The sequence below is a fragment of the Emydura macquarii genome, unplaced genomic scaffold, assembly GCF_026122565.2.
Source record: "Emydura macquarii macquarii isolate MOO-44397 ecotype Brisbane River unplaced genomic scaffold, CSIRO-AGI_Emac_v2 contig_431, whole genome shotgun sequence".
Lineage (NCBI taxonomy): Eukaryota > Metazoa > Chordata > Testudines > Chelidae > Emydura > Emydura macquarii.
The window spans coordinates 5086687-5113769 of record NW_027130568.1 but is presented as its reverse complement, the minus strand read 5'-3'; the positions used below and the strand labels follow the sequence as shown (position 1 = coordinate 5113769).

Sequence of the window (27083 nt, the reverse complement as noted above, 5' to 3'; positions counted from 1 at the left end):
CTGGCCCTCAGGCAGGGAGGAGCGGGGCAGACAAATTAGTCTTTAGCCCCTGGCACTCAAGCGGGGCAGGCAAGCACAAGCGATCTATAGCCCCTGGCCTTCAAACAGGGCAATTTTCAGCGGGTAGGGCAGAGGTAGCAGTTTACAGCCCCCGGCTCTCAAGCGGGTGGGGCATGTAAGCAGTCTACAGCCCCCAGCCCTCAAGCCAGGCAGGGCTAGTGAAGTAGTCAATAGCCTCTAGCCCCAAGCAGACAGGGCATGTAAAATAGTCTTGCAGGCAGGCGAGGCCGGTGAAGCTCGGTATGCTCTGGTAACACTCAGAGAAAGCCAAGCACACCCGGGGTGGTTAGGGAACAGGGGGAGAGTGGGACGCAGGCCCACCAGACTCCACTGCTTCCCAGCCCACGGCCCTAGCAGTGGCACCATAGTTTGCCACTGCGTCAGCGGGGATCCAACCATAACACGCTGACTGATTCAGCCACACTCAGCCACTCTCTAGTCAGCTGTCCCTGGGCTACTTCTTCCCACCCAATCCCCAGGTACTTGCATCCAGTCATCTCCCTCCGGGTCACTGGAGTAGATGGCAAGTGGGAGTCCCACGAGTCCCTCACCGTCGACCAGCAGCAGATCCAGAAACTCCTCAGGGTCATCAGCGGAGGGCAGCTCCTCCAGGTCCCAGGGTCCCAGTGGGTCCTCTAGTAAACCAGGCTCAGGTCACTCCAGTGGGTCCCTGACGTCAGGCAGCTCCTCCAGGTCAGGACGGGCCTCAGGAGGTTTCTCCCACTCAGCAGTCTCAGGTAGCTCTCTCCAGTCACGAGGGCTCGGCGACCCAGGCAGGCCTTGGAGGCTCCGATCAGTGTGGCAGCTTCTCCGAACAGCCGCAGGGCTTGGGTCAGGCCCAGACCACAACCTCTAGGAAGACACATCTGCCTCCAGCAGCAGCTTCCCCCTGACTGAGCTGCTGGGCCGGCCTTTTATACTTCCCTTTCCTGCCCAGGCTCCGCCCCTCTGCTTCTGGGGTATTTGGCCTGTAGGGCCTGGTTCTGCCCAGTAGGGGCATTGCAACCCTTCCTCGGGCGCAGGCTCTGAGGAAGGCCACCACACCTTGCTACAGGATGACACAGCGATATACCAGTCGAGATTGCAGAATGAAACGTCACAAAATCCATTTAATATTTTTCCCAAATTTTTTTAAAGGCATGATCCAGCTCCAATTAAACTCAGTGAGAACCTTTCCATTAACTTCAGTGAGAGCCAGATCAGTCCTTATAGCAATTTTCTTTATAGACAGATAATAGCCATATAAAATACACACACGTCAATGAAATTATTAGCACAGATATACTTCATCCACTATATAATTTATATAGAGCAAAAGTATAAACTCGAGAAGCGGTGAGATTCAGCTCTAATACCTGAATGTCAGTGGAGGGAGGCATCATGTGGTTTAGGAAGAGCATGAGCAGCCAGGGGCTGCCATTGAGGGCTTTTTTTTTTCCTAAAGCAGGGAAATATGGTGCAAGTAATTAATATTAACGTAAAATTATGGTCGAGAACTCCAGCATGCAAAAGTCAAGAAAATCAGAAAGATACATTTTCTAATGTAGGGTCAAATTCCCTGCTGGCCCAAAGGATTAAAATCAATGGAGTAGTACCAATTTACACAAGTAGATAATTTGGCTGGTCAGCATGGATTTAAATTCATCAACTCAAACTAAATCGCGAACTAAAAGTTTGGGAACTAAAAGTAAAGAATTCAGGCCCAAAACATCAGGTGGAACATTCATAAAACCTCAGATTCCATAACATTTGCACATCCCTAAAATGAATACCTATTCCTCTTCAGGAAGGGAAACTGTATAAGATTCTAAAGGCTCTCCTTTACAGGGTGTGGTTATATAACAAAATTTGGAATCGCTATTTACTTTTTTTCATTTCAGAAGTGGATAAAGCAATAGCTGGCTTAAAACAGAAAGGACAGATATAGATGGATATTGCTGGGAATGGATTGCTGAGGAAGAAGGTTTGGCATGTAAGACTGACAGCAAAGTTCATACTCCCTTGACTACAGCACACCAGAATTGTTCTGCCTACAATCTGTTTGAAATCCTGGAATAGTAGAAATGATCACTTACTTTCCATTTTGTATTTGGATCAAAAGAAAACTGAGCCTGAGTGGTGCTTGAAACTTGTGATTTCTTCAGCTTATTGGTATGCTTTGCTGAAAAGTTTGTGCTTTGATAGTCAAAGAATCCTGACCTTCTTTAGATAGGGTTATAGAAGCAATAGGATTGCATATTGCAAGGATTTACTAAACTTTAGGTGATTAAAAATGAATTGCAAGAATGGAAAGTAAATTGGAAGTGACGGTTTTATTAACATAATATTATGCCTCCCTGTGACCTAATGGACTGTTTAAGAAAGTGTGCTGAGCAAAAATATGTAAATATACTGGCAAAATGCTGCTCTTGTCCTCATAACTAACACAGATATGCTAGCATATTTCTTACTTTCTATCTTTGCTTTGCATTTCTTCTTACTGTGCTTTTGGTCAGTCCATTTTAGGGCCCAGTTCTGCTCCCACTGAAGTCAATGGGAGTTTTACATTTAAGAGAAGCCAGGGCTCTGATCCAAAGAGTTTAACATTAACACAGACAATAAGAAAACAATTTGTCAGAACCTCAGGTCGTGCAAATTGGCATAGATTCATTGAAGGCAATGGAGCTACACCAATTAACATCAGCTGAAGTTCTGGCAGGAGACACAGACAAGAAAAATCAGTACATTTCATATTACATATGTTTCAGTTTGAAACAATTTTTAATTTTTTTAATTCATTTAAAAATTCACAGATGTTAAGAAAATGCTCAAAATCAAAATCAAACATTTTGTTTTGAGTCAAGATAATCAGTTCAACCCAAAACAATTTTTGTTTAGTTTTTGATTGACCAAAGATTTTGAAAAAATTAATTTTGGTTTGACCTGAAACTAATTTTTTCCCCAATTTTTTTGCCATTGCCGACAAACTGAAAAATCCATTATTTACCCATCTCTAGTTATAACTTTATTAGTTGAAAGTGTGAGTTGCATGGTTCAATTAGAACTTAATTCTATGGGCAGGAATATATATATGGAAAATCCTTCCAATGCGGTGAAGAGACAGAATGTTCAAAATATTTAGAAGAACCCAATTCAATCAAAGTCAATAAAAATTGAGAATTTGTGTGTAAGCCAGGTCTGAGTGTCTCAGTGGCACTCTCCCTGCTCAGCAGCTGAAAGGGGGGCACTTTATTTGCATGGGCTTTGTAACTGCATGAGTACAATTAAGTATTTAGCATAACTTATCTAGGTGCTGAGCATAATGGGAAATGGTTAGCAGGGTTGGTTTTGGGCTACAAGCCACTTTTGTGTTAACTACTGGGGTAATGAAATGTTGTCCTTCAATTGTATGAACAGATGTCAGCAAAACTGTGCTTAGTCTGTTATAATAGAATCTGCACCCTAAACTAAACCGAGCTCCACAAGGGTGGCAGACAGATGTTTCAGCCTGGAAATGGGGGAGCTGGAGCCTCCTATTGGGATTGCACTGGCCCTGGTAAAGGGCTGCCCCCAGGCATGGAGTGATTCTCTCGCCCCATTGTTAAAGGATTGAATTAATGACTCATCTTGGAGTCTTTTGTTTCTTGAAAGCAGGGACATTGCCTATATGTCAACAGAAGGTTTACCCATGAGCTGAAATCACTAAGAACTGAACCAGTAAAGGATCTGGGAAACCTTGCCTGACAACTAACAGAGCTGAGTGAGCACCAGGCAACTCTGGTGAGAGGCTGGCACAGTCGGTGCTGGTGCGGTCGGTGGAGAGTCTGGCACAGTCGGTGACAGCCAGGTCAACGATTGGCAGAGGGGTCGGCACAGTCGGTGCCAGCCCGGTGCAGTCAGCGGGAGCCAGGTGTGGTCGGAGCCAGCGGTTGGGGGGAAACAGGCGTGGTCGCTGCCAGCGGTCGTGGACTCAACGAGGCCCAAAGGCGGTAGGAGACAGCAGCAGAGGGGGCCTGGTCAAGCCCGTGTCGGACAGGAGCGGCATAGGGGGTGGAGCCACCCCCAAGAGGTGGACATTGCAACCACGCCGGTCAGTACAGGGGGAAGAAGGAAGGGAGAGGCGAAGGACACGCCCCGTACTCTGGGAGGGGTTTGGTTCATTGAGTTCATGAACTCTGTTTGCACTGTTCCCTAAACCAGTGCTGTGTTACCTCTCTTTTGCTATTAAAAGGTTTCTTTCTACACTCAGACTCTGTGCTTGCGAGAGGGGAAGTATTGCCCTTTGGGGGCGCCCAGAGAATAGTGTGTAATTTCCCAGGTAACTGGGTGGGGGCTCGAGCCAGTTTGGTGTTGTATCATTGAGAGGGACCCCTAGATATAGAACCCGCAGTCTGGCAGAAGGGTTACATGTGTTTGTTTAGAATTGGCTATATTTAACTGTGTGAAACAAATTCCTAGCAACTGGAAAATTAACAGGATTATTGCAAAGGGCCAGTGTAATACAGTATGTACTCCAGCAAATATTTTTTGTCTGAATTTGATAGCATCTTTTCAACAGGACTGAGGCAGTGAAAAAAAATGTAAACCTTATAAAGAGACAGAAAGATTTTACTTGGATGCCTAAGAGCAATGCAGCCAGGAAGAAACTATCGTGCAAATCAATATTGATACAACAGAATAAATTTTGAAAATAAAATAAGCCAATGGGATATCTACATCTAGAAAGCAGAGCATACCTTTTGTTAACATGAAAAATGTCAGCATAAATCATCTACCAGTGGTACATGGTATTAAGTCCGTTTAATCAAAATTACTCACTAAATTACTCCAGATCCAACAAAAGTTTTCCCTATTTTATGTCTAGATTTTATCTATTTGCAGTTGCAAAATATTCTAGTCTCCCCAGCATCTTGGATGAAAGAGTGAGCCCTTGATGATGCCTCAGATAAGAAAACAGGTAACAAGTCCGTATATTCAGTCGGTCTTGGGGTCTTTGGGCACACATTATTTATGGTCCCACTAGACTCAGGCATGATACAGCAAACATAAGCAGCCACATTTTCAGAACTGGCCTCTAATTTTGCGTGCCCATCTTGAGAATTCCTGGGCCTGCTTTTTAGAAGTGCTGAGTATCCAAAACTCCAACTAAACCAAAAGGGAGATGTTGATGCTTAAAACTCCTGAAAAACAAGGCCAAAATTTCTCAGGTGAATTGTGGCACAATTTGGAACAAATGTGAGGCATCACTCAAATTAAATGTGGATAATAAGATTTGATTAAGGAGAAAAATGTTAAGATTCATGAAGCCTTTTAAATGAATTAATGTCAGCTATACTTGTGTGAAGATAGAGATACCAGAGCAAATTGAGCCAATATTACCAAAGAGGGCAGTAGCAGAGGTATGGGAATCAGACGTGTGAGTACTAGAGAGGACTGAAAAATAGGATGAATTTGTCATGATATTTCTCAAAAAATGTGTCCCTTTTCGAGTAAAAAAATGTTTGAAATTTGGCATTTTCCCAACCAGCTATAGTTAGTACGCATAGGAAGAGAAAAGTGATGAAGGAAGGAAAGAGAGGGAAAATGGCACAAAACAGTATGACCATGCCTACCTTGGTTATATTACAAGAAGGTGGTAATGTTTGACACTGCTAAGGAATTAGAGACCTCAGTCACAGGAAAACATTACAACACTGTGAAAATGAAGCTGGAATTTTATTCAGAAATAGAAATCCAGCAATGGCATATTTAAAGTAAGATGTTTTGGAAGGGGGTTTTTTGTTTTGTTTTTGGTGGAGTTTTTTAAGTGGCTGATTGAAATTATCATAGTTCTAAATTCTCATTTCCTAACTGTGATCTCTAAAGAAAATATGACCCTGTTCTAATATCTTTGTCTTCTACAGTGCTCCATCTGTGCTTTAATCCTACCTCCATCATAGCCATTGCTTGAGTGTGCACAATTTAGATTCACCTTTTCAACAGGTTTCTGTTTGCATGCTTTACCCCCGGAAGGTGATGGGTAATGATTTCTAAAACTCACAGTTCAGGCCTTCTCCCATTGCCATCAAATAGAGTTTTCCCATTGACTTCAGGAGGAACAGGATCATGTAGTTAAATAGCAGATGGACCCTCCGGGTAAACTCTGAAAAAACATTGTGTTTAAAAACAACTTGCCTGGGCACATATCATATATGTTCGTTAATTCTCTTTCCCTGTCTTACCACTAAGGAAAACTGTATGAAATTGGGATATATTTTATTGAACATAAGTCAATCACAAGACAGCACTTTAGATGTCAAATGCTGTTAAAAAACCCCGAAGTGATACCATTTAGTCAAGAAAAAGCCACAAAACATACAATAAACATATCTACTGAGAGCCTGAATCTGATCTCACTTGCACCAGTATAAACTCCAGTATAAAATGTGTGCACGTTAGATTGGAAGCTGGCTGCCAGCAATCTTTGAGAAATGGACCTTGATTTTGACTCCGGTTCTTGAGTATTTCTATTTCTGGCTAGAGCTGTGCAGAGGACTGAAATTCCAGAATTTCAAGATTTTGAAGGGTTTTTTTTTAAATTCCAATTCAGAACAAAACCCCCAAAATACAAAATTCTCTGCACATTTTTTTTTTTAAACTGGTTTCTGATCAAAATGTTTAATTTTGACAAAAATTGTTTCAATTTTAACTTTTATTTTATATATAAAAAGTAATTTAAAAATAAAACTTCAAAAAGTTTGATTCTGAAAATGTCCTGTTTCAACATTGCTGAATTATATTTTAAATTTTCTCCAAAATAAAGTTTTGACAAAATCAATGTAATTTCTCAAAGTATTTCAGTTGTAAGAAACTGTATTTTCTTATGGAAACTGGTCCTGTCGAAGTTTTTCTGTCTCGCTCTGTTTCTGAGTTCCTCTTTTCCTTTTGTTTTATTCCCAATCTCAGTATTATAGAACCAAATTCTGTTTTCATTTGCCACTAAAGTAAATAGCTTTGCACTACTGAAATGAGAGCAAAAGTTGGCTTATGAGTCCATGGGCCAGATTCTGATATCCCTAGTTAAACTGAGAATTACTGTATTCCAATGGTAGTGATGTTGATTTCAATAGGTCTATTGGAATGGTAAAGTATTACTTTGTATGAGTAAGGAGGAGAAAATTCTACCACCTGCAAAAATCTATTTCCATGGTAACCAATTGTAGTGACACAAACATCATTAATGGCCTGACTCTGCAAGACATTGAGCATTTACTTTGAACAGCTGAGCACCCTCAACCATCAGTGAAATTAACAGGAGACATTTACATCAGCCCTTAGATCTTGACTTACAAATGTCTATTGATTATAGTTTCACTGTTAAATGTCCCTCTATATCTAAGGATAATAACAGCTGTTGAAGGCTCGAAAGGAGTTTTGGAATTTGAACATTATGATCCTAATATTTGATCAGTGGGAAGATCTACAATTGTGCTAAAAGCACTGAAATCCCCGTTTCCCTTTAAAAAAAATACAATTAAACATTTTGGCATCTAATTAAGATTTCTGGTCAATGATGTCTTAAGTGACTAATACATTATTCTGTTAACACTAAAGGTATATTAAATATGTTCGATCAATATGCAAGCAGTGAACTATAGTCAATTGTCATTGATGCTAATGGGCATTACCTTAAAATAATAACTGATGTACATCCACAGCTGCAGGGATTCCTTTTTACAATGCAAAAATCTAGGTTCCCATCTGCAAGAAAGCATTAGTCATTGTTAGTGAGCCTGTCTGAGTGATATAAGGAAAATAATTTTAACCACTCACTTCCCAGAAAAAACATAATATTACCCCTCCACAAATAACATCCAAATACCTGTTGACATTATTTATATTCAGCCATATTATGTTTTTCCCTTAACACTGTAAGTTGAATCCTTGAACAATTAAAGACTTTTAAATAAACAACTTTTCAAATCAGTCCCAACACCTTAGCTGCCGGTGCTGTCGCACATTGTTCCCCCATCCATTTGCCGCGATTTGTTCAGTCATGGAAAACAACTGAATCCTGCGCTTCACCAGTGGTGCGGCACAAAGTGGTACATCACTAAAAGGGTTGTGGTGTCCCTCAAATCAGTCCCAACACCCTGCAGCTGCAGCAGGTGCTGGGCAGGGCAGGGCAGCTCCTCTCCGCTCCGCACATTGTTCCCCCATCCATTTGCTCTGCGATTGCTGCTTTGCTCTGCCTCCTCTCCTCTGGCTGTTAACTTTTAACTGCTGGGGCAGCTTCTTTGATAGGCTCCAGGTGGCCTAATTGGGAATTCCAGTGGATCATGGAAAACAAATGTCTCCCCTGTCACACTAGCCACCACGACCTTAATAACATCTCTCATCACTGCTTGAAGTCGAGTAAACCCTTTTGGACCTATGTGTTTAACCTTCGCCAATGCAACTTCAAATCTTATGAAGCTTGGAAAGTTGAATGGAGTTCCCAAGAAGTCACAAACACACACCTCATGAAAGACCTGAGGCAGAAGATCCCTGGCTTTGATTTCCCACAAAGCTCATGGACAACCTTAAACTACATCCACACAAATCATGGAAGATGTGGATAGTTGCTGTACAAATGGAAAATTAAAGACTCTCCAGCACGTGACTGTGTCATCAAGAACAGACTATGGAACACATAACTCACTGGAGGCAAATTCACAAATACGAAGGAGGCATCACAGTGATCTGATGAAGTGGGTTCCTGCCCACGAAAGCTTATGCCCAAATACATTTGTTAATGTTTGTTGAATCGTTTTAAAATACAAAAACAAGATAGACAAAAATGGAGAAAAACAAAGGCATTAAAATAAAGGTAAATGCAAAAAAAAAAAGAAATACTAAGGAACTAAGGAACTAAGACTAGGGCATATCTATTCTGCATTTGGGTGTGAGACTGAAGCACATGTAGACATACATGAGCTCGTTTTGATCCAGCTAGCTTGCATAACAACATCAGTGAAGGTCTGGCAGCACAAGCAGTAGAATAAAATGCACAAGCCTTCCCAGGAACCTGGGTACAAACTCAAATAGCTAATCAGCACTTCTATGGCTTCAGAATGGCAGGAGGAGGGATGAACCATGATGGACTGGCCTTCCGCAATGGAAACTGACTCTAGGGACGTGGAACGTCACTTTATTGGTGGGAAAAGAGCCAGAGCTGGTGGAAGAGGTGGAAATGTACCGGCTAGACCTCACCTCCACACATAGTACGAGCTCTGGAAACAAACTTCTTGACCAAGAGTGGTCTCTTTCCTACTCTGGAATGACCCTGCATGTGAGGCCCCGGGCATGTATGGGGATACTCACAAGTCCCCGGCTGGATGTTGCGCTCCTGGAGTTTGTTCCGGTGGATGATAGGGTTGCCATGATGAGACTTCGGGCCTCAGACAGGAAAACCCTGACCACTGTGTGTTTATGTGCCTAACAGCAATTCAGAGTACTCAGCTTTTTTGGAGATTTTGGGATGGGTGCTCGATAGAGTGCAACCTACTGATTCTGTCTTTCTACTGGGGGACTTCAACACCCACATGGGGAATGATGGAGATACCTGTAGGGGAATGATTGCAGGAACAGCATCCCTGACCTAGACCCTAAAGATGAGTTGTTAATTGACTTCTGTGCTAGTCATGGATTTTCTATAATGAACACCATGTTTGAGCACAAGGTTGTTCATAAATGTATCTGGTTCCAGAACACCTTGGCCCAAAGCTTGATGATCGACTTTATAGTCTTTTCATTGAACCTATGACCATATGTTCTGGACACCTGAGCGAAGAAAGGAGCAGAGCTGTCAACTGATCACTACTTGGCGGTGAGTTAAATCCAACACATGGGATGTCAGCCGGATAGACACAGGAGGCCCAAACAATCAGTGTGGGTCACCTGGGAACAGCTGGTGGAGGACCCTCTGAGGAAAGACTTCAATTCCCACTTCTGGAAGAACTTCTCCTGTGTTCTGGGCAAGGTATTGGACTTTGAGTCTGAGTGGACCGTGTTCAGGGCCTCAGTCATTGAGGCAGAAATGAAAAGCTATGGCCTGAAGGCAGTTGGTGCCTGTTGTGGTGGCACCCCTAGGACCTGTTGTTGGACAACAGTGGTTAGGGAAGCTGTTAAGGCAAAAAATGAGGCCTTCCAAGAAATGCTTATGAATTGGACTCCCGATACGACTGAGAGGTACCATCTGTCTAGGAGGGCTATGGCTGTGGCAGTTGTTGAAGCAAAAGCCTGGGCCTTGGAGAAGTTTGGAAAGACCATGGAAATGGCAACCGGATGGCCTCAAAGGTGTTCTAGCAAACCATTCATTGCCTTAGGAGGTGTTGGCAGGACGTTGCCCCGGCTGTTCTCAGCAAGGGTGGTAAAACGCTGACTGTGACTGAGAAGATCGTTGAGAAGTGGAAGGAGCACTTGAGGAATTCCTCAACTCGGTGGACACACCTCTTTTCAGGAGGCAGTGCAGAAACCCTGGTGGAATCGGCTCTATTTCTGTTGATGAGGTTGCTATGGTGGTAAAGTGCCTTCACAGCGATAAGGCAGCAAAAGTGGATTTCATCATCTGAAGATGTTGAAATCGCTGGACAAAGTTGGGGTGTGGTGATTAACATGCCTCTTCAATGTTGCATGGAAGCTGGGTATAGTAACTGGGGATTGGCAAACCGGGGTGGTGGTCCCAATCTTTGAGAAAGGAGACCAGAGGATATGTTCCAATTACAGGGGGATCACACTCCTCAGTCTCCTTGGTAAAGCCTATCCCAGGGTGTTGGAGAAGAGGCTACACCAATTAGATCAACCTTGGATTCAGGAGAAAGAATGCAGTCTCTGTCTCAGGCGTGGAACAATGGACCCGCTCTTTGCTCTCTCAGAGGTACTCAAGGGTTCATGGGACTTTGCTAATCTGGTCTACTTTTGTTTTGTAGAAACAAAGGAGAAGGCTTATGACTGCATTCCCTGAGATGTCCTGTGGGAAATGCTGCAGGAGTATGAGGTGGCAGTGCTGCTGCTGCATACTGTCTGGTCCATCTAGTCCTGGAGTGAAAATTGGTTTCTCATTCTTGGCATTAAGTTGAGTTTGTTCAAGGTGGGCACTGGACTCCGCCAAGGGTATATTCTGGCCCACTCCTGTTCGTGATCTCCATGAACAGGATATCAAGGTGCAGACGAGTTGGGGAGTGTATCCAGTATGGAGACTTGAAGGTGACATCTCTGCTGTTTGCAGATGAAGTCCTTCTTGCTTCTTCAGACCGTGATCTCTGACGCACACTCAAATGTTTTGTGCCGAGTGTGAAGCAGCTGGGATGAGAATCAGTACCTCTAAATCAGAGGTCATTTTTTTCCCCAGAAGAAATGGATTGTTCTCTCCAGGTGAAAGGGAAACAGCTGGGCTTAGGGGAAAAGTTTAAGTATCTAGAGGTTTTTTCATGAGGGATGGTAAGCGAGAGCATGAGATTGACCAGCAGATTAGTGCAGTGGCAGCAGTGATGTGGGCACTGTACCGATCCATGGTGGTGAAGCAGGAGCTTAGTTTTCAGATGAAGCTCTCAGTTTACAAATCAGTCTACGTCCCCATCGTCATCTATGGTCATGAACTTTGGGTAATGATCGAAAGGACGAGATCACAGGTACAAGCAGTGGAAATGAGGTTTTTCCACTTGGTGGCTGGGCAGACTCTTCAAGTTAGAGTGATGAGCTCAGCTATTTGGGAGAGCCTTGGAGTACAGCCACTACTTCTTCAGATCAAGAGCAGTCAGCTGAGGTGTTTTGGGCACCTGATAAGGATGTCTCCTGGTGGGCTTCCTTTGGAACTTTACTGGGCACATCCCAACTGGGAGGAGGCCCTGAGACTGATCCAAGACATGCTGGAATGATTATATTTCACGGCTGACCTGGGAACACCTGGGAATCCCACAGGAGAACTGAAACCTGTTGCAGAAGAAGGGGAGGTCTGGTCCTCATTATTCTCCATGCTGCCACCACGATCCTCACAAGGAAAAACAGCAGAAAGGAAAAAGAAGAAGAAAAAGCAGCCTGCCCAGGACCCTGGGTACAAACTCAAGTAGCTATTCCGCACTGCCATAGTTTCAGTGCTATTGTTATTTGAGCTAGCTACACATGTTGCAGTCACGCCTCTGACTGCAAAATAAACATACCCTAAGTATCCTGTGGTGAGGTTCTGAGAACTCTCAACATCCAATCAATTCAGTGGGAGTTGAAGACACTCAGGTTGGGCATTCAGAAATCACTAGCCATTTTTGAAAATCTTAGTCCGAGACAATTTAAAGGGGCCTAACATTCAGAGAGTGAGTGCGCTGCATTTTCTGAAAATCAGGCCAATTTAAAATGTGTCCAATTGAGCACCAGAAATCATTAGTCACTTTTGGGAATCTTGGCCTCCCTATGTTTCAGGTGGTTCTCAGAACCTCACAAAAATCAGGCCCTAAAATAGTCATATATCATCATTTTACAAGGTAAGATCTAGGGCTTGTCTACTCTTACCTTGGAGATTCGGCGGCAGTTGACCGGAGTTACGCAAACAACTTGCATAACTCCCATCAACTTCTGTGCTTCTGTTTTGCGCACCGTCTTCACTGTACTGTGCCACTTGAGAAGGTGGTCTTAATATGTCCATTTCTGGATCAACTGAGTGGGTCTTCACTGACTGCTCGGTTGATCCAGAAAAGTGCATCTGATGGCGCCAAATTTGCTGCCGTCAGTGAAGACATAGCCTTAGGTTGGTACAATAGTTAGTGAGCTGACTTACAAGCCTGACACTAAGTATCTAAAAATTGGGTTTTTGAAAGTTTATTTGACTGTTAAGTTGAATATGAATAACCTGTCTCCATAGGATCATTAAATTCATGTAGTATGCCATTATTTTAATTACGATTAAATTAAACTCAATAGATGGCTCTAGTATACTTTAGAGGTTTCTGTGGTTTACAAGAACATTTATGACAGGAGTAACTAGGACAGTGGGCAGGTTAAGCTGTGTATGTGTATGTGACTCAGAAAGATGCCCCACCAACCATAGGCCCCAAACCTGGCCGGACCTGCCAGGCTTGAGTGACTAGAGAGGGCTGCCAGACCCAGTTGACTGGGTAAGGTTGCCAGGACCGGAGGACTGGAGCAGGCCACCAGACCCCTGGGACTGGGAAAGGCTGCTCGACCCTAGTAGCTGGGAGAAGCTACCTCCCCCTGCTGTATGGGGGAGACCCTCTGAGGCCAGCCCTGACCTGGAGGAGCTGCCTGGCATGGAGAACCCACCGGCGTGGACTGGCCATAGCAGTCCAGAGGAACCCATGGGCCCCTGTGACCTGGAGAAGTTACCACTCGCAGACATCCCTCAGACATTTCCAGACCTGCTGCCGATCGATAGTAAGGGACTTGCTGAACGCCCGCTCACCACCTTCCCCAGTGACCCGGAGGGAGATACGTGGGCACAGGTACTGGGGGAACAGGTGGAGGAAGTGGCCCAGGGACAGCTGTAGACAGTGGCTGAGTCGGGGCAAGACCCCCGTTGGCATGTTGCGGCGGGAGCCCCGCCGACTCAGTGGCAAACACCATTGCCACTGCTAGGGCCCTGGGCTGGGACACAGTGGAGATGGGTGGGCCTGTGTCCCCCTTCCCTAACCACCCCAGGAGAAGGTGCTCTCCTTACCACTACCGAAAGTGGCACCACTGCTCGCTTGCCCGCCCTGCCTATGGGCCGGGGCGCTAGACTGCTCGCTTGCCTGCCCTGCCTACAGGCCGGGGCGCTAGACTCCTAACAGACTGCTAATTCCCCTTAGCAGAGGTGCTGTGGCCTTCCTCGGAGCCTGGGACCGAGGAAGGGCCGCAATGCCCCAGCCGGGCCATGCCGCCCTCTTACACATAATCACCCAGGACTGGGAAGACTCCAGATTCAAAATGTTCCTTCCACCTGCAGGGAATCTGAACAGGGATCATCTACCTCTCAGGTGGGAGCCCTAGCCACAAGGGTATTCTGATGTGGGGCTCCTTCACTCCCTCCTACTCAACTTGATAGCTGAGTTACTTGATAGCTGAGTGGTTGGGGCACTCACCTGAGCAGTGGTTCAAATTGCTGTACAAATCCCTTCTCCCCCTGAGGTGGAGGGGGAACTTGAACTGGGAGTGTCCTACATCCTTAGTGAGTATCCTAGCCACTGAGCTAAAGTTTGAAGCTTCAGCTGTTGGGAGAGAGGGTCTTAGGACTTTAACCCCCAGTGCATCCCATGGGGCAAAAGCCCCGAGGCCCCCCCACTGCCTCATAGGGCAGAAGACCTGAGCTCCATCTCCTCACCCCAGCAGCTGAAGCCTAGAGCCCTTAGCCCCCTTCCCTCCCCCCTGCTGGGCCCTGGAATTTTTATAACATGTTGGGAGGGGTCAGGGCGGGGGAGCTCCAGGAAATAATCTATGAGAATTTAAGACCTGACTATGACAATATTATCCTTTCAGCTTCTAGGTCACCTCAGGGGCTCTTGCATTTAAAGGGCACAACCTACGTAGGTGGGTCCCCAGACACCATATCATGCTTGGAGAACAAATCTTAGGCACATCTCCATATCCTGGAATTATTCTGTAGAAGGCTGACACTTGTAATAGGCCACATGCATGGTGATCTTCAAAATAAACAATATGATCCCTCCTCTAGGGAGAGGGGGTTCTTTCTACCTGGAGATCTAGTGGCAAAGTCCCAAGCAGCAAATGGAAAAATGTCTTTTATTAATATCCAAAATGAAGACAGCAACCCCTCCTTGAGGTTCAAATTACCAAATGAAGTTTCCTTGTCTCTAAGAGAGACTGCTACTTTGTGTTTAGTCCACACTTTGTGTTTAGTCCCTACTTTCTCCTTTCTTTCCCTTCTGAAGGGAAGCTCTTTATATCATGCCTAATTTCCCAGCATGCCCCATTATGAAGAACTACAAATCCCAGAACCTCTGGGACTGCCCTTTTTGGGATTCTTTATGGCTGACTAAGAAAAAGGGAGCCTGGCCTACCAAGATTTTAAGGCTCTCCTCCTTAAGCTCAGGCACAGTTAGCAGCATGGGTTCTCTTCAGACCATAAACTGTCAGCCTGGGACTACTTTCTTTTTCTCAGTGTCTGCTTCTTTTGTTTCCTAGGTCTTTGTTTGCAGAAAAAAACCTAAATGGGACAGCAGAGCCCTGGAGATTTCTATTTTCATTTTTAAAGGGCCAGAGTATAGAATCTAGTTCAGCTCAGTGGTCAAAATAGCCTATGGGAGGCACTTAAGTGCAGTCACTTCCATGGAAGGAATGAACAGTTCCCCGGTGCAGCAGTTCCTCTGATCTCACCTCTACTTCATCCTGTCCTTCTACTGTGTGCTGCCACATACGGGCTTGTACCATTGAGGGAAGCATACAGCTGGGGCTTCTCCTCCATGTTTCGGTCTGCAGCGGTTGAAGAAACGGCTGTATTTCTCCTTTAATGTCATTAAAAGATATATCCACTCTTTCTATTCTGGAACCTTTACCAACACAGAAAACAATGGCATTTCCCTATTAAGAATAGGATCCAGCCCCATGCAGTATTCTGTCAGGGAGTTTACATATAACAAAATCTCACCAGGAAGAGACATGGACACCGGTCAATAGAGTAGGTTTCCCAATCAATGATAAGCAAAATTGTTAAAATAAAAATGATTTTATGTCCAGGAGCATTCACTCCTTCATTCACTGTCAAGTCTATTGCGAATCTCCTTAGAGATTATTTTAAAAAAAAACAGATGTGAGAAATATCATCATTATCACTGCACCTACAGTTAAAAATAAATCTGAGGCAAAGGAATGGACTTTTGAAATACACATTGTTAAACAATACTGCAGCTCACAGGAACACTGATATCATTAAGGACAGAATTACCGCCCCTACATGAAATATTTCAATCAGGAGTACCAAGAATAGAGAGAAAAACCAAGCTACTATAGGACATCTGGGGAAGCGAGAGTCCTCTCCACTCTGCCTTGGGAGCTACATTTCACAAGATAGTTACTCTGTTTGTGTGTTTCCTCTCTCTAGGAATTGCCTGAACATTAATACATTGGGGGGAAATGAAATTAGGAGATATTTTATTTACCTCAGGTAGGTAACAAAATGTTCTCACCCTGTTTCTCTGTTATTGAGCCATAAACATTTGTATTATTTTCTTTTTATTCCTTTAATGATAGAAAAGGCTGAGCGGTAAAGTAGATTATGGGTAGCAATGACATCATGCACTGCTGTCTATCATCTTTACCTTATTTTTTTTTCTTAAATATGAATCACAATAAATCACTGTTACATTCTGAAAAAAAAGGTGAACAGCATTTAGCAAAATGATGCTTTCTCCTTGCTCTCCTTCCATTATACCACTGAGCACAGGGCAGGTTAATGGGGAATAAGAAGAGCATAGGACAGGAGTGATAGTAAAATGTGGAGAGTGAGGACAGAAGAGAAAGGGTGTGTCCACAATGCACTTAGACATCCGCGGCTGGCCTGTACCAGCTAAGTCGGTTTCATGGGGTTTGTGCTAAAGGGCTGTTTAAGTGCGGTGTAGATGTTTAGGCTCAGGCTGCAGCACCATGGCACCTCACAGGATCCTAGAGCCCAGGCTCCAGCCCAAGCTTGAACATCAACACTACAATTAAACAACCCCTGAGCCAGAGCCCCAAGAGCCTGAGTCCGCTGGCATGGTGTAGACATTGTGGTGTAGACATACCCTAAGACAGCGTTTCTCAAATGCAGCCACCAGGGGCTTTTCTTACAGCCACAAGGCTCCTGGGTGGCGATTGGGTGGGGGAGCAAGGCAGCAGCCCCTCCCACGGTGCCGCCAGCAGGTGTTGGGCCCGGCCCCCCTCTGGAGACACAAACGCTGGAGAAGCAGGAAGCCAATGAGTTCCTCACTTTCCCCAGGGCCCTGCTGCCTCCTTCAGCCCCCATCCGTTCCCCCCCATCTGATCCCTACCCACCTCTGATCCCTACCCACCTCCCCATTTAGGGCTTAATTTGTCCTCCAACTTGCCAGGGCTGAGTAAGTCTCCCATGAAAAGTGATATTTGTTAATATCACTTTTTACAGCAGACTTAGTAACTAGTTGGAAGGCTGTGAAAAGTGATATTAACATACAAGTATCACTTTTCACAGCAGCAGACTTACTAGCAAGCAAGTCTATTAAAAAAAATTAAAAAAAAAGCAACCATAAAAGAGAAACAACAAAAAGAAAAGAACGTGCAAAGCTTTTTATTTGTGTTTCTATTCTCTTTAGGTCCAGTAAAGACTAGAGACAACCGTACATTATTTTTATTATTGGGTCTGGGGGAAAAAAAAAAAACACTATAAAAATAAATTACAATGATTTGGAGATGTATATGTGCATATTTTTTTTTTTTCCTAAAGTTAATTAAGTATTTTAGGAAAAATTGTCAGTGGCCAACAGCAAGAGTCGGTAGCCACACTTTAAGGCCCCCCAAAAAATTTGTGATGAGAACCTCTGCCCTAAGAACAGGAAAGGATAAGAAAATTTTATGATATGCAAAAATATTATCTTAAGAGAATATTAAGATTGCATAGCTAATTTCTCCAATATCAGAAGAAGCAGAAATTAAAATAAACAAGCCATCTTAACTCTGTCATTTGCATGTGCAATATATGATATATATGGCTATGTGAATAATGCATTTATCATTTTTTTGGCAATGCAAAGAAAAAAGTGAGAGGGGAAATTTTTAGGCCAACCCAAAAACAATTTACTTATTTTTTTTAATTTTCAGTGCACCAAAAAAGTTGAAAAATGTCAATTGCATTGAACAAAACATTTTATTTAGATTGAGGATGGGCATTTTTTAAAAAATATTTTTGAATTTTTAAAATAAAATTGAAGGAAATGTCTAAGCAAGAAGTTATTTTGAACCAAAAAACAAAAAAATCAAAATGTTTCATTTCCAATATGTCAGATCAAGATGTATTAACTTTTTTTTTTCTCTTTCTTTTTTTGAAATTTTTTTTACACAAACGTTTCAAGAAAACTGACACAAACTTGCAAAATGTTTCAGTATTTTCAAATCTTCATCTTTCACTGAAAAAAGTTTTGGTCAAAAAATTTCACCTGGCTCTAATGATCAATATTGGTATCTAATGATCATTGGTATGAACATATCTCAATCCTAAAGTATTAGAGTATAATAGCATTCCATTTTTTCTACAACTGTAAACAACAAAATATGTAGTAGCTTGTAAGTTTTATATGTGCATTTATTAAAATAAAATAAATTAGTGTATCGCTTAAACAGAATTTTTGGCACAGATTCTGAGTCTAGCTGGACTCCACTCAGCACAGTACCCAAGATGGGTGATAAGGATACCTCTGCATTCCTATCATCTTCAGGGCTGTTCTAATTTATGCCAATAGTAACAGGCCCCTACGAGTTGTTACGCCATCCAGAGTTCTGTGGAGTACAGCATTCTCCCACCATACCTTTCCTCTTCCAATACATACCCAGAACTCATCCTATATGTGGGGAGTGGTTGCAAATGGGTGGCCTAGAGCTGACTGGGGGTGGGGGGAGGGAGGGAATTCCCAGTTGATGAATTTGGGCAGCTTTATGGTGCCTTTGCACTAGTGATCTGAACCTTTACGTCAGAAATTTTCTTTAAAGTATGTATTTTAACAATTTTTCTCAGCACTTATATACATACATGTGTAACCTTTTCACCAAGTGGAGCTGGCAACAGCAAGGTCTGGGTTCAAAATCTTGGGATTCCCCTTAACACTACAAAACAGAATCACCCCAAATACCACCCCTCGACGCCACTAAGAGTTAATACTTCCCCATTCTCAAGCTCCAAGTCCATGTATAATGAAAGAAAACTTCTATTAAAAGGGAAAGGAACCTGGCATTAATTTGGGAAAATACCACAACCATGATACATAAGCATGTAACCATAAGTAGACACCCACCCCACGATACATTGAGCAGTATTCTTTTCCCTAGTTTCCCATCTTAAGGTGTGAAAGTCTGATGAATGAATGTCCCTTTAACACACCACTCCTCTTTCCCTCCACTGCACCCCCCTCACAGTTGGTTGTCCGGGGTCAGCGAGGACCCAAAGTTCAGAGGTACATTCTCATGGTACCTCTCACCCCTGAAAAATGGTGGCTGGGTGCACGTCAAGCAATGCCCCTGCTGCTGCTGCCACCTCTGCAAATGGCTCACTGCTGCTGCCACTATACTCTGCCACAGCAGAGTTATCTGTGCTGCTGCTAGCCACCTCAGCTGCCGCTCAGATCTGTCACTGTCTTTACTGCTGTTGCTTGTTGCCCACTATCACTTCTGCAATGCTGCATCCTGAGTATCCACCACTTAGGCTATGTCTTCACTGATGGTGGCAAATTCGCCGCCGTCAGATCGACTTATCTGGATCGACTGAGCAGTCAGTGAAGACCCGCTCAATCGATCCAGAAATCGACGTATTAAGACCACCTTCTCAAGAGGCGTAGCGCTGCATTGACGGGAACATGGTTCCCGTCGGCATAGTGCAGTGAAGATGACGCGCAGAACAGAAGCACAGAAGTTGACGGGAGTTACGCAAGTTTTTTGCGTAGTTTGCGTAACTCCAGTCGACTGCTGCCGAATCTCCGAGGTAAGTGTAGACAAGCCCTTAGCGGAATTCTTACAGATTTCACTGGGTCATAGGGAAACTCTCAGCTGCTGCCACTTTATTGACTTTCACTGCAACTCTGTCCCCAGGCCAGGTCTAAGGCTTGATTCCTAAGCTAGCTCATCAGTGATTTCAGCTCTAATAGCTACTGAACAAAAACAAAGACTCTCAGTTGAATCTAATCAGTTCTGCTTTTAAACACTAGGAAGGAAAGAACCAAAGGGTACTTGGCACTCTTTACACAGAATCCACACCTCCCAATAGGAACATCTATGCTCACCCCCTCTCCTTTTCACTGGGATTTGACATCCCTACCCCCTGCTTAGCAAATGAGGTTCAGTTTAGGGTGATCCCCCTCAATCCGAACATGCCAAGTACACTTCTGCTGCCCTTTACTCATACAATAGGGATAACAACATGTCATTATCCCTGCATTCAATAATTAAAGTGAATTTGTAACCCAAAACAAGACAAAATGTATCACTCTGGGAAAGCAGCTCTGTTTGCCAAACACCTATGCAGTACTTGTGTCTATGCAAATATAATCTTTCCCCCAAGTTCATCACTAGATGTAAGGGGAGAGCTCATTCATATCCTTCTTACACATGTGTATGCACTTAACATCGTTTTTTTCTTTCCGAGATATATATACCTTTGAACGGCAATTTACAACTGTACCATCTCACAAAATTATTTTTTAGAGAAGAAGCCTTACAAAGCAGTCCCAACAGTACATTTTTACAATGTCTTGTGTCATCGTGTATTTAATATTGGAGTAATGAACACAACTGTAGAATAAAGTCACATGCAAATTCAAATTAATGTAATTCAGATATTACTTTCTCAAAATATCACCTTATGCCTTCTTTAAAATACTGTTAAATTATTTCTTTAAAGAGTGAGACTTTGCATACAGACTACTTACATGTATGGTTTTGACTTACAAGATATCGGGCTGATGTATTATGGGCCCTATATATGTTAGCCTTCTGCAGACCCTGGGTATACAGCTGGATTTTACCTACATTTCTCATCCGTAAAGTATCAGTGAAAAATCAGAGAAAGTAAGAGTAAATCACTTTCAATCCTCACTAACTAGGAAGTATGTTTTTATATAATGTTTTGGTCATCTCAACTTTAATTTGTGTTATAACACAAAATATTCACTTCATTTTGAATATAAAGCTATACGTATGCACTATCTTTAGAGTTTCTAAATAAACTCAAAGTTCTTTATTCTTTGCCATGAGAAAACTGCTAACAACTGAAATTAATAGGTCTTAATTTTTATTATGTGATATTTTTGCTGATGGCTAGCAAGGACATTTCACTCATGCAAGATCACTTGCCATCAAAAAAGAAAGTCTCATACATTGCTCTAGAGAAAGAATCATTCTTAATATTTTTGCAAATTCCCAAACAGTTTATACAGCACTTTTCTAAATTTCTAATTCAGCTGTTAACAAAAAATCCTCTCTCACTCTCTCACACACTCACTATTCTCAACTTTCTCTGCATTGACCCATGACATTTCAATTTTCTGTTTGCTTTTCAAAGCCTGGCTAATTAGAGGATTGTGATAATGGAAGCTCTTGTATAGAGCTTGTAATTAGAGTGTCTGATGACAGGAATTATGATTTTAAGATCCTTGGGTTAAATGATAGTGTCTGTGGGTAGCATTTCCCCTAAAGATGTTGTGCACTGTGGTAATTAACCTCACATACAGGCCATCAATCACTGAGCATTCATCTTCATCAAATTCCCTGGTTGGGATCATTTCTAATTCAGACATTTTCTTGTCTTTTCTCAAGTCAGAGCAGGCCCAGTGCATTGAAGAATGGAATGGGGATTAAACAGCAAATCCTATTGATGCAAGCAAAATGCCAGATGAAAGGAGTTCAGAAAATGTGGTTAACTTCTGTTCTTTTCACATTTGTATTCCTTTGTCTTTTCCTAATTTCAGAAGGAATGTTTACAGCAGTGCACACTTGGATAAGTGCATCAGTGTTTCTGGTATCTCCCTCTGAAGTATCAACTACTAGCCTCTAAAGATAGGATATTGGACTAATAGACTGATCCAGTACGACAAATCATATGTTCCAACATACCTATTTCATCCTCTAATTTGACAAAATATGGGGCATCAAAGTAATGTGGATGGTAAGCAGTAATAAGGTCCTGCCTTCATCCCAGACTACAACAGCAGTAATAGCAGTTATATGTTGCATTTCTGATTATATTGAAAGTAAGACATCGTAGATTATTTTACAATGGAAAGATATTTCATATCCAGGCTGTACTTTACCGCCATCAAGAAAACAATTTGGTAGGAACCTACAGCTGATATTTGAGCAGCACCAAAAGAGCCAGAGGCCAGTGAATTGTTTATTTGCTTTATTCAATTTACCTGTGAGTTGGACAAGTCTAAACTGTATTTTGCTTATTAAAAGGGTCTAATCTCTCCCTGATACTTGTGTGAGACTCCAGAAAATATGAATGGGAGTTACGGAGCTCACCATTAAAAAGTTAGCACTTTCCAAGAGCTAAAACACAAATGGGGGTCTGAATTATCACAATTCTTCCTTACACTTGAAATTGTAATTAAGGCCCAGATCAACAAAGAGACTTAAGTGTTGCAACGCCTAACTTTTAGGCACCTAGAAAATCACTGGAATGACACAGGGATCCACAAAGCCTGAATTAGGCATCCAAGCTTCCTATAAAATGAATAGGAAGAGGAAGGTACCTAAGAATGGGATCCACAAAAGCCAGGGCATGGCGCTATCTAATCTAGCCAATGGGAAATGCTAATGAGAGGGATGTGTCCTCTAGCCCTGCTCCTCTCACAGCCTTCAGAGTCTAAGTCTGGGATGAAGGCAGGACCTTATTACTGCTTACCATCTACAACCTGGAACACCTTTCCTGGTGCCAAAGTCATTTCTTGTGAAAATGAAATCTTTGTCCTCCACACAAAACAGGAGTAGGCTGTGTGTCACCACCCACCTCATAACATTTAGTCCAGTGATGAGAGCAAGCCCCAGGTTCATTTCCCCACTCTGCCTGTGAGGAAGAAAATAGCTTCAGTTCAAATCCTAGGAGCTTACCTGGGGTTATGGGACAGTCTGAGGTGGATCTAACTCAGTCTCATCTGTTGAAGCCATTCCATGGTGTATAAATACTCAAATAATCACAGCACCTGCAAGTGAAACTGACTCTACAGCCTGGTGGGAAGACACCCACCAGGGACGTGGTTGATCTAGGGTCTGCTCTCCTTGCTCCAATGATACTTTAATTATTTATCCACAGTGGAACAGTTCAACAGGAGAACGTGAGGGAGCCCCACATCAGAATATCCTGTAGCTCAGTGTTAGGATTTAAACAGGGGTCTCCGACTTCTCAGAAGAGTGCTCTTTCTCCCTCTCAGGAACAGGGAGGAATTAAACCTGGGTCTCCCATATGAGTACACTAACCACTGGGATAAAAGACAGATGGATCTCCTCCTGGATTTTGGATAAGACCTGATCAGGTAGGCAGCCTCTGAGCACACCTACTGGATCAAGCTCCACAGGGGATTTAGATGGCTGACTGCATACCTTTCTCCAGTTTATTTATCACACTGCAGCTTAAATGGGAGATAGACACCCGGACACAGAGTGAGGTACAGTGTGCCCAGAGACAGAACTGTAGTTGCCTAGGGAACTTTTACAACAGAAAATTAGGCAACGAGTAAGTTTAGGAGCCTACAAGCAGCAGCAGCATAGCAGGGTGGTTGTGAATCGCAGAGGTGCCTAAAACTGGTGTTTGGATGCCTAAGCCTCTATGTGGTTCTGGGCCATACTGCAGTATCTCATGTCCCAGTGTGCCATTAGTTTCTGGGACTCCACTAAAGTCTGCAATATCTATCTTCAACAGAAGTTTGCCACTAAATATTGATTGAAACCAAAGAATCATCACTGTGATGTAATGTGATCACAACCCTATCAGAACTTGCTTTTCTTATCCAGATGACATCATGATTAGTGTTTTACAGCTGTGCACCTTGGAAATAATGGGGGGAGGGTATACATCAAATTATACATGATGCTAAAATGTTTGTCATGTGGTGGCTACACTACTAGACAACAGATCCTCTTTTCTGAATCACTCTTGAAACTAACATTATGTAAGTCCATAAGCACTTTCACACCACAGCAGAGATATGTGTTATCACACTTATTCTGAACAGCAGTGTTGGATTTACCAGAGCATACAGACTCAGCAGCTATATCTGCAATGATCCACATGGAACAATTTTCCTTGACCTTTGCTTATAAACAAGTGAATATGCAGAAACTCCTTTAAATATTTATCAGCCAAAGTTTTAAAAACAAAAATAAAAACATTGAACTGGACACAAGTCCCACTGCAGCACTTTAACAATAGAAAGAATGAATGAACTAACTAATAAACATGTTGCATCCAGAATATACTATAATTCATTCAGATGCCAAACAGGGATTGTGGCGTCCATGTCTAAGGTAGCCACCTGAAAATGCCAAGATCAGGGCAGGCTGTAAAAGGAGAGCAGATTTTCCCAGCACTGGTGGATGACACTGAAGTCAGACTCCCAACCAGCTCCAAACAATGCTTCTGATTCCCCGCACTGGTTATCAAGAAGATTAAAAACAAAATATACACAGCTCCCTTTACTGCATTTCAGTCTCTGGCTCCCCATCAGCCACGAGGCTCAGTAAAGAGATCAGTTATTTAAAACTCTATGCTCTTTACCAAAAAAGATTCTCCTAACCCCAAAGGATCAGCCACAATACCAGATCAATGTAATTTTGGCTCTTACCCAAAATACCCTGCCACCAGCTGATCTTTTAGTAACTAAAACTAAAGGTTTATTATAAAAGGAAAGAAACAAACTCTAAGAGAAATGTTAAAAAATTAAAGCAATCAATCAGATACATACAAATGAATTTAAAGTCCATATATATCAGATTTCCAGTAGAATTGTGGAGTTTGCAGACTTGTATAGTCCCTCTGGTGTACATCCAGTACCTGGATGGGTCTCAGTCCTTTGTTTCACAGCGTCAGTTGAAGATGAGTTGCTCCAGAGGTAGGTGAAGACTGAAGATCAGATGGACGTGGCGCAGCTGCCTTTTGTGTCCCTTGGCCTTTGCCATGCTGCTTGTGGAAATTTACAGAAATAAGATGGAGTCCAGGGTCACACGTGTAAGTCCTGGTGACTCATCAGGTGTATCCCTGGCTTCTTCCCCTGGACCCATTGTACCTGTGAGTTTCCTTAATAGGCCATTAAGCAGGCTAGTGCTGCAGCCATCCTGTCTGGGGTGTCGCCCAGAAACACAGCACAAGTTGAAATACAGAGACATCAAACATATCCATAACTTCCAACACAAATATGACACATGCACATAAACAATATCATCATACTTAGCAAATTATAACCTTTCTAATGGTACCTGACATGGCCTATCTCATATGAATTATTGTAATTTTGACATATTGATGTTAAATAATATCATAAATGGTCCCCCTAATTCAGCCAGCATCATAGGCATCAGAAAACAAAATGACCAGAAATTGCCCTTACTTTAAAAACAGGATCTTTCCAAATGCAATTAGAATGTTGTTAGTTTATTAATTGTTTTTGGTTTGCATGCTGAGGGACCAGCTCTTCCAAGCAGCCTGAATTCCTGATAGCTTCAAATGGAATTGAGGACACGGCACGTTATAAAACAAGGCCACGAGACAGCAATGCAAACTTATCTCCACTGATGTATTGCTTATTGTCTGATAGTATTTAAGGTACTTGACCTGGGCCTGATCTAGCTCTCACGGAAGTATTTCCATAGACTTAATGGGTGTTGGAGCGGGTCTTTGACAAACTGTTCCGTGCTTTGCAAATATGAAGTGTTATATAAGTATGTTCATTATCCTGAAATTCTAACTCAAAGAAAACTCCCAACAGGATCAAGACCCTAAGAAATGTTGTCCAAAAGAACAGAAGAGCAGCAAGGATGAACAAGTCATTGCTCATGTGAACGTACAATAGATCAAAGTTTGACAAATGCTAAAACTCTGCCTAAAACCAGAAGAAATGTCAAATTCACCTTATTTGGGCTGGCATGAAATGAAAGACTTCATTCAGATGGCACAGAAAAAATTGTTTGTGGTAATATTAGAAATACCTTACCTGCTGAAGTGCACATAGATGGACTTAAATAGAAGAGAAAGAAAATCTCTTTGGAGGTTAAACTAGATGACCCTTGCGGTCCTTTCTCACCCTATGATTCTATGAAAATCGAGAATACAGATTAGATTGGGTTTCCAGTATTAAAACTGCAGATGTGCTGCAAACAGCCCCAAAGTTATCTGAGTTATTCTTGGAATTGAGTATTTGCTTATTCACAAGCCCTGAAAATATTTGCCTCATTTGTTTTGGTCTGCTACTTCCATAAGAGGTTGATAATAGCTTTATTCAATAGAGATGGGTCCAAACCAAACCCACACTTTCAATCACCTCCGAGCTTTAGGTTTAGATGAAAATTTTGCTGCTTGGCCTTATCTGTAACTTTTAATAATTAATCCAGTTTAATGATTCAAATTCAGTCCTGGAAAAAAACAACTTATTTTCTTTAGATGAAATCAACTGTGTCTCTTTTATATCTCTGATAATTTTATATATATATATATAGCGCATGTTGTTCTGTGAACCATGAATCTATTACAGCATCTTGAAAAAGGGGAAAACATCTGACAGAATTGGAAAAACTTTTCATACAAAAATTTAAGTTTGGAAAAATCTGAACAGCTCTAGAAACTAAAGAGCATATGACATAACTGAACATAATTTTATTGGCAGTGCTTTATGTCTATTCTGCTATTGGGTTTGCACCCAGAACTGAGTTAACACTGCAGAATAAATCCACACACATTTACTAGAATTTGTAAATGAATTTCTGATATAGTCATGCCCCTTTTGTACACAGCTTTCCATCAACAGCCATCTGATCAGGGTATTTTTAGCATAAATGTTCACAGAAACTTAATTTCAAAGCTGGACCTGTGATTAATCCAGAAGACCTATTCAAATTTGCACACTGAATATTTGTACTCGAAGTACTAGCTCACAAGCAAAATTCAAAGTTCAAAGCTTACTCAATCACTCAGGGAGCAAAAATAGTGTGTGACTTAGTTGACCAATCAGAGCTAATCAGCACAGTTCAAACAGTGCATCCCAAATACCAACAGAAAACTGTTCACGTTCCATGAATGATAGAGTTTCAAAAAAAATTACAGAATTGTTACAAAAGGTATTTGAATACTTTCAAACAACAAACAAGTTTGAAGAAAT

At 42.4% G+C, this 27083-nt stretch overlaps 1 long non-coding RNA gene across 1 annotated transcript in view; it reads right to left on the bottom strand.

The window, feature by feature from the left end:
• Positions 1 to 27083, bottom strand: part of LOC137146243 (uncharacterized) — a 64330-nt gene that overhangs the window by 16777 nt on the left and 20470 nt on the right. Inside the window, exons 2-3 of the long non-coding RNA XR_010917864.1 lie at positions 7707 to 7779; positions 6080 to 6181 (exon numbers count right to left, since the gene is read on the bottom strand). This is a non-coding gene — a long non-coding RNA (uncharacterized lncRNA). The remainder of the gene's footprint in view (positions 1 to 6079; positions 6182 to 7706; positions 7780 to 27083) is intronic.